Here is a 9700-nt window from a genome sequence, read left to right as displayed (position 1 = left end):
GGGCTGTAAGCCTAATTTTAAGTGAACTTCCAATGAAAGAGGAGGCTCCCCAATTCACAACTGTACCCTTAAAACGTTTGACATATCAAGGATGGCGGACTTTTCGTTATTTCCCAGAAAAAAACTATTGTAAATGTTAAACACTTTGTTTGTAAGCTGTTTTATATTTAAGGAATATTAATATTTACTTTCAAGAAGTGGCAGAATATGAAGAATATGAATATTCATTTTAGAATTTTTAGAGCCCGCATTGGACATTTTCTGGATTTATTATATTTTAATTGTTACATTAGTCGCGTTCAGTACACACCGGGGAAGTGCGCTGAGTACACTCCAGATTTACGGCTTTTTACGCAGTATTTAAGAGATTTACGCACTAAATGCTCTGTCCTTGCTGATCAGTCAAAGATTTAATTGGTATTGTTGTGAATATTGCCTACAGCCGCGTACAGTCCCTTTAATTTACAATATTTTAATACTATCAAATCTGAAATATTTCAGTAACTGGATCTAATATTTTAAATTCAATTTGCCATTTCTACCATTCCATTAAATTCTTTAGAAATAAAAAATGATTTGAACTAACTGCTTTCTTAAAAGAATTTTGTCAGAAATTCCACTTTTTAAATTGAGGGTCATATGAAATTACGTACATAAGCCCTTTAAGATCAAAAGCGACAAAAAAGAATAGTGCTGAGAAAGTGCTTTGATGGGCGCGTTGACGGATAAAGGCTTTAAAGTTTAATTTAGCGGATTTTCAAGTTTGCAAAGAAGGAAAACTTTAAACTTTTTAACTTAATGTAAACATTTTAGGAATAACAGTAATAATGAGGAGAGATAGAAAGAGGAAAAAGAAGCAATAATTCAGAAATACGTTAAAGAAAAGCATTTGTAGACATTATGGCGAGAAAGTTAGACTAAGATAGACAAATGATAAATAGTTAGACAAAAAACAGAAAGTCAGATATAAATAAATAGATAGATAGCCAGATTGCATGACAGATTGGCAGAAAGACTGATAGGCATACAGACATATAGACAGTTAGACATATAGACAGATAGGCATATACATAGATGGACATATAGACAGATAGACATATAGACATATAGACAGTTAGACATATAGACAGATAGACATATATACAGATAGACAGATAGACAGATAGACAGATAGACAGATAGACAGATAGACATATAGACAGATAGACAGATAGACAGATAGACAGATAGACAGATAGACAGATAGACAGATAGACATATGGACATATAGACAGATTAACATATAAACACATAGACAGATAGACTGATAGAAATATAGACAGGTAGACATATAGACAGAAATACAGATAGACAGATAACCAGATAGACGGAGCGACAGAGAGACAGAGAGGTAGATAGACAAAGAAAAAGAGAGATTATATAGACAGGTGGCCGATAAACAGAGAGACAGATGAATAGATAGAAAGATAGATGAAAAGATTACACATATAGATACACAGACTAGACAGATGAATAGATAGAAAGATAGATGAAAAGATTACACATATAGATACACAGACTCGACAGATGAATAGATAGGAAGATAGAAGAAAAAATTACACATAAAAATGCACAGACTAGACAGATGAATAGATAGGAAGATAGATGAAAAAGTACACATAAAGATATACAGACTAGACAGATGAATAGATAGGAAGATAGATGAAAAAAGTACACATAAAGATACACAGACTCGACAGACGAATTATTTCAACAGAAAAGTTTGTAAAAAGACAAAGCTTGTTAGATTGGTATCATTAGTTGCAGGCAACTATTATTCTAGAAAAATAGAAAACTAAAAACCAAGTTTTCTGAAAAATACTGACGGGACAGCTAAGGGATCTTTTATTTCAAGAAGACGCATGCCTGATTCACGACGGTATCGTTTAAACCGCGTTATCTAACCAATAATGTGGAAGATATCTTGTTAAAGGGACTGTAAAGGAAAAATGAAAGGGGGTATAGAATCCTGAGAATCTCAGGCGTTGAACGATACAATTAAGACATCTATTTGATGTTCCTATCTCGGGATATTGACATAAAACTGTGTCAAAATTATACGAAAATTCATATATATACAATTTTGTATTAAAGTAGTAGTATTAAACAGATCATATTCAACAAAAACGAAACCAATCTAAAAACGATTATATCCCACAGAAGCCTGGGAATCTCAGGTTTGCTCCTATTATAATTTTTAAATTTTTATTTCGCATTCTTAACAGACATAATTGATAATATCATTACATATAATCCGTATAGTCCGTATTACGTCACCAGAACTTCAGCCAATGGCAGTGCAGTATACTGATCACATGATTTCCGTCTGTACGTATCGTTCAACGCCTGAGATTCTCAAGTTTCATCCTATACCCCCTTTCATGTTTCCATTACAGTCCCTTTGAGTGTTAAAATCTAACATAGTTTCCAAAGCAAAAATTGAAATGTCACGCCATTGTGAATCTTTAATTTAAAAATTATCAGTTTTTAAAGTGAAAGCCAACAATATCTGTTATAGCTGATGAAAATGAGGAAAGCCTATGTGTGTGTTGTGCGAATATAGAGTTTAAATCAAAGTGAAAATGTTTCTTTGAAATTTCTCCATATTTATCTTTCTTAAGATAAGCCTTGAATTCTAAAGATATATTTATTTTGTAATTTAAAGCAGATTTCAATATTCCTAACCTGAATTTAGGAACCTGTATATATTAGGTACTTGTATTAGAAACTTGTAATAGGAACCTATTAAAGGAACCTGCTGTAAGAACCTTTACATATTAGGAACCTGCTTTAGGAACCTTTACATATTAGGAACCTTTACATATTAGGAACCTGCTTTAGGAACCTTTACATATTAGGAACCTGCTTTAGGAACCTTTACATATTAGGAACCTGCTTTAGGAACCTTTACATAATAGGAACCTGCTTTAGGAACCTTTACATATTAGGAACCCTTTCATATTAGTAACCTTTACTTATTAGTAACTTGTATATATTAGGAATCTGTAAATATTAGGAATCCGAACATATAACGGATCTGTCTATATTAGGAATCTGTACATATTAGGAATCTGCACATATTGGGGATCTGTACTTATTAGGAATCTCTGCACATCTTAGGAACCTATGCATATCAGGAACTTGTACTTATTAGGAAACTGTATTTTGAACTTAAACATGTTTGGAACTTATACATATTCGGAACCTGTATTTGTGTTTATCAAAAACCTTGAAAATCTTTTTTTCAAAATTTTAAAATGTTGTTAAGGTTTCCTCAACAGCACTTAGATATGATTACCATTAGAATTGTAAAATATAGAAGAAAACATAGTTAACGCGTATTAATACCGCCATCTTTCAGATATAAGTGCATGAATATTAATTTCTAGTTAAACAGCTCAGAAATTGCATTGAAGCTTGAAACATTATGCACTGCATGATATAATAAATTCTAATATATTTAAAATATACAAAATATAAACAAGAAACTAAAAAAATAGAACGCATTGCCTCATGCCTCCATTAAATAGAGGGGCGTGCCTGATTAACAATTATACTCTTTGAACCTTTAACCAATCAATTTTTTAACTTGAAAACTATGCAGCAAATAAAGTAATCGAAATTATAAACAATTAGTTAAAAAAACATGGAAATCTCATTCAATTTTGATCGGACAAAGCTTTTCCGGGTAACATTGGTAATTGTACAAGCTATTTTTATAATTAAGACTGCAGGTCCCTGAAGGTATGATTTATTTTTCTTTAATTTTCTTATTAGACCCGATCAGAGACTAAAGTTTATGAAACACTTAATGATTAGACTTTCTATATCTTTGTAATCCAATGCCGTAGACCTTAGATATTTCAAACTATGAATTATGTTAGATGAAAAAATCTAAGTTTGAAATATCAAAGGTTTACACCATCAGGTGGAAAAAATATAGGTTTTAGAAAATCAGATTTTGTTACAAAGACTCAATTCCTTTATGGTAATTTTATAAAATGTTTGTGTACTTGCCTTGATGCAAAGGTTATGTCTAGATATGATAATCAAGTTTTTTTATTAATAGTTAAATTTTATTTTATTTTTTGAAGATTGAAAATAAAATTTTCGAAACATTTTGATAATACGAAAACGAGAATTCTTGAAATTCCAAAAATCAATTTTTAATTTTTACAAAAAAAGTTGTGATCAAAATGTTTTTAATCCATAAAAAAGGTGATGAAAAATCAAAAAATTAGCTTTAATAAACGGATTGTAGAATTTGTGTTACATATTTTGTCGTCGTTATTAAATAATTTTGAAAAAATCGATTCTAGCATGTGTGCTATAAAGTAATCATCATGCTATAAAGTTTCTCCAAAAAAATATGATATTTCCAAAATATTTTTGTTCATTTAAAATGAAAATAAAATTGAAATCAAATTTATATTTTTAATTCTGCTTTGTTTCAAAGCTTATTTAATCAAGTAACAGCCATTGAAATAAGACAAGTACAGATAAACGTTTTATAAAGTTACATATAACACTATTATTTCGCCAAAGCTCGGGACAAAATTAAATAAAAAAAGGACTTGAACCTTCTCTATAAAGAGAAAATGTCTGTCCAAAAACTTTTTAACAAGTTGCAAACCAAAATAACAGTGTTATAAATAGTTAGATCACTCTCAGTTCAATTATACAATACCCAGCAGAAAATAAAATAGATAGAAAATAGAATAGATAGAAAATAGAATAGATAGAAAATAGAATAGATAGAAAAAATAGATAGAAAATAGAATAGATAGAAAATAGAATAGATAGAAAATAGAATAGATAGAAAAACAAGACTTCATACTTTTTTGGTGTAAAAGGTTTCAAGGGTAATGTTGTGAGTTGTTTTATCATTTTAAAATTATTAAATGGAACAATGAAGAGTTAGAGCACAGGTACTCATTCAAGATATAATTAGCATTTTTTCATTAGATTTTTACCTAATCTTATGAAAATGGGTTATTTTGCTTTGCTGGTCTAAATTAAAATTTAAAAAAATGCAACTGCAAATTTTGTAGATCAAGACAACCTTGAAAACATATTTTGATTTTCATTGTACCGTAACAATTGTCCATAGTCTACAGACTACTCTACAAAAGGCAAAAGTGGACAGAAACCAAATGTATTATCCCCTGCTAATAAGTTTAATGTATAATGATCGAATATCTAGTCCTATAAAGGAAACTAAACTGACTACAGACTACAAAAATAAAACGGAACGGTACTCAAAATCTATTATCCTCTGCTAGTAAGATTAATGTGTAATGAATATCTAGTCCTGTAGAGAGGACTATACTGACTACAGACTAAAAAAGGTAAAACGGAACGATACACCAAATGTATTATCCCCTCCTAATAAGATTAATGTGTAATAAATATCTAGTCCTGTAGAGAAAATTATAAAGACTACAGACTATAAAAAGTAAAACAGAAAATTACACCAAATGTATTATCCCCTGCTAATAAGATCATTGTGCAATGAATATCTAGTCCTGTACAGAAGGCTATACTGACTACAGATTTTAAAAAGTAAAACAGAAAATTACACCAAATGAATTATCCCCTCCTAGTAAGATTAATGTGTGATGAATATCTAGTCCTGTACAGAAGAAAACTCTGACTACAGACTACAAAAGGTAAAACGGAACGGTACACCAAATTTATTATCCCCTCCAAGTAAGATCAATGTGAAATGGTTTTCTAGTCCTACAGAGAAGTCTTCTCTGACTAAAGACTACATAATAGTACACTACACCAAATGTATTATACCCTCCCAGTGAGATCAATTTGTAATGCATATCTAATCCCGTATAGAATTCTACTCTGACTGTAGACTAAAGCTCAGTATTCTCGGTTCTTCCAAGCATTTACGGACTCCTCCATAGACTCCACCCGGAGTACAGAGCTTTAAATCCAAACCAACCACTAGATAAAACCCCAAACAACCAACCACTAGATAAAAACCTAACCGACCACTAGATAAAAACCAACAAATCACTAGATAAAAACCCAACCAATCACTAGATAAAAACCCAACCAACCACTAGATAAAAACTCAACCTACCACTAGATGAAAAAACAACCACCCACTAGATAAAAACCCAACCAACCACTAGATAAAACCCCAACCAACCAACCACTAGATAAAAACCTAACCGACCACTAGATAAAAACCCAACCAACCACTAGATAAGAACCCAACCAACCACTAGATAAAAACCCAACCAACCACTATATAAAAACTCAACCAACCACTAGATAAAAATTCAACCAACCACTAGATAAAAAAAAACAACCAACCACTAGATAAAAACCCAACCAACCACAAGATAAAACCCCAACCAGCCACTAGATAAAAAACAACCAACCACTAGATAAAAACCTAACCAACCACTAGATAAAAACCAACCAAACACTAGATAAAAATCCAACCAATTACAAGATAAAAACCAAACCAACCACTAGATAAAAACCCAACCAACCACTAGATAAAAACCCAACCAACCACTAGATAAAAACCCAACCAACCACTAGATAAAACCCAACCAACCACTAGATAAAAACCTAACCAACCACTAGATAAAAACCCAAGCAACCACTAGATAAAAACCCAACCAACTACTAGATAAAACCCAACCAAACACTAGATAAAAACTGAACCCAAGGTCTTACCAATAATATCACATAACATAAAAAAATATTGTTTATTTTGTAATTAAAACTATCTCTGGGATATAGAATTGTCCTAGTCTGTAAAAAAAGTTGTATCAATGTTCAAAACTGGGTCGGCCTTGAAGTGTCACAACGTTTTGGCCTTTGATTACACCTTACCAGTCACTAAGTCACGTTTGTATCTTATTAGCTCTATACATTCAAAATAAATAATTATCCTTTTAAAGTTTTCCTTCTTTTTGGATTTCCTTTTAAGTTTTTTTTAGCAAGCTCTCTAGTTATCTAAGCGGAAAGGCAATAATGGCCCCCGCTGTGTATAAGGCAGATATAAACTAAATATAGGAGTAAAAATATACCATAAAGTAAAAGTACAAAATATTAGTAAAATAAAGAAAAAACAATTATCTTCTATCTATATATTTTGCTTGTCTGCCTGTTTGGGTGTTTTATGCGAGTTTGCGTAAAGGAATTGAGTCTTTGTAACAAACTCTGGTTTTCTAATCCCTACATCTTTTCAACACAGTGCAGTAGGCCTTTGATATTTCAAACTATGAAATATGTTAGATTAAATAATCCAAGTTTGAAATATCAAAGGTTAACACCAACCGGTTCCAGAGATATAGGGATTAGAACATTTGAGTTTGTGGCAAAAACTCAGATCCTTTGCGTCAAAATGAGAAAACTAATCGGGCCCAAATTCTTTCAATAACTCACATGATACGACTGATAAAAATGATTGGCCAATCCTACAATTTAAAAAAAATCCACAAACCTTTTATAAAATTATGATGTAAGTAGGAAAAAATATTCAACATTTTCCAGGTTCAGAGTTTTTCTCCCCAAGACTATTTTAGTAGATTTAGTGCATCAGTTTTATCTATCGTTTACAACTGTTTATAGGCACACACATATATATATATATATGTGTATTTCAAGTACTTTAACTTAGACTTTTATATTTAAATTAGCTTGGGAACCCAGCTTTGCCTGCAAACCAAACTTACTAGAATATGGAATTTCTTGCAAAAAATGAAGATAGAATATAGTTTTTTGTACATGCTTAATCTTATTCTGTTATACGTACTAAATTTAAAACTGAAAAATCAATTATTTTATTATGCTGCACCTCGGTCTCTCTATATTTAACTAGCAATCCCTGACTTATTGTAAACTTTCAGAATCTAGTAATTTTCATCATATTGTAAACGTTTTAATATTAATTAGGTTGGGATAATACCCAAAACAGCAAATAGCCAATCTCCACCTAATTGCTATAATTATATAAATATAGTAAACAATACAAAAATAGTTGCAGATTTTTTGCCTGTAATATTATAACTATGTGTATTTTTAGCAATAAACTATAACTTATCTTATCTTATCTTATCTATTTCTGTAATTAAAATCAATTTACTTAATCTAGTATTTTTAAGCCAAACTAATAACATACCCGTGGGTCTACTGAATTCCAAAATCAAAACTTGAGGCAAATCGGTCAAAGAGTTCACGAAAAAAATCGGACAAACAAACAAACATACAGAGATTACTGCATTATATCTACTAGCTTGGGTACCCAGCGCTGCCAATGTTACTGAAAGTTACTCCTGCCGTTTACCCGCACTTCAACGATTTTACCGGGAAACTAAATTTTCACTTTTAAGATCAATTTACTTAACTTAGAATTTTTAAACCAAACGAATAAAATTCCCGTTGAACTACTGATTTACCTAATCAAAATTTGTGACAAATCGGTGGAAGAGTTCAGGAGTTATGATCGGATATACAAACGAACGATTAGATTTAAGTTTAAACGTATGAAAATAAAAATGCAGGTTTTTGTATGAATTAAAAGTAAAATAAGCAATATTTAAAAACATATGTGATTTCAATTATACGTGCAATTCACTTTAGTTTAACGTGATTTAGATTCTTGTGATTTCAATTATACGTGCAATTCACTTTAGTTTGACGTGATTTGGATTCTTGTGATTTCAATTATACGTGCAAATCACTTTAGTTTAACGTGATCTAGATTCTTGTTATTTGAATTATACGTGCAATTCACTTTAGTTTAACGTGATTTAGATTCTTGTGATTTCAAAAATACGTGCAATTCACTTCAGTTTAACGTGATTTAGATTCTTGTTATTTCAATTATACGTGCAATTCACTTTAGTTTGACGTGATTTGGATTCTTGTGATTTCAATTATACGTGCAAATCACTTTAGTTTAACGTGATTTAGATTCTTGTGATTTCAATTATACGTGCAATTCACTTTAGTTTAACGTGATTTATAGATTCTTATGATATATTATCAAGANCCTCCTGTCTGTGGGAAAGTTTAAAAGTATTTTCTGAAGGTTGAAATTATTAAATAAATGGGAACAATAAGATTTGACACAAATATAAAGGCAAGCTAGGACAGATCCAGGTTTAGGAACAAGAATTGCTACAAAACACCAAAAGAAATAATTCCCATGTTAATTGTACAATCATTAAAATTCATGCTTTTTTATTTTTTTTGCTATTCCTTTCCTTTTTCTATTTCTATTTAATTTTTTTCGGAGATTGTATGTATTCTTCATTTCCCTTTACTATCACTTTTGATGTCTCATTGTTATGGAGAAGTATACAAAAACACGTGACACAGGAAAATAATGTTTTTTGGGTTGAAATATTTTGAATTTAGATGTCAAATTAATTAGATTAGATTAGAATGATTTAAATTTATGATGTTTTGAATTTCAAAGATTTAAATAATTAGAGCCTAACTAAAGAAACAGTATGAGAATGGTTTTAATTACAAAAAACGCGTTTAACTCATGTCAAATACGCGTAACTTCAAAAGATGTCAGCTCAGAATAATTATTAAATTTTGGCTGAAAACAGGGTTAAAATAGATTAATTCTTTTCAACAAGGATTAGTATAATTACTAAAACACCTTTAACTTGAA

Source organism: Eurytemora carolleeae, unplaced genomic scaffold, assembly GCF_000591075.1.
Source record: "Eurytemora carolleeae unplaced genomic scaffold, Eaff_2.0 scaffold743, whole genome shotgun sequence".
In the NCBI taxonomy this organism is placed as follows: Eukaryota; Metazoa; Arthropoda; class Copepoda; order Calanoida; family Temoridae; genus Eurytemora; species Eurytemora carolleeae.
The sequence above is the reverse complement of the archived record's forward strand: the minus strand, read 5'-3'. Positions refer to the sequence as shown.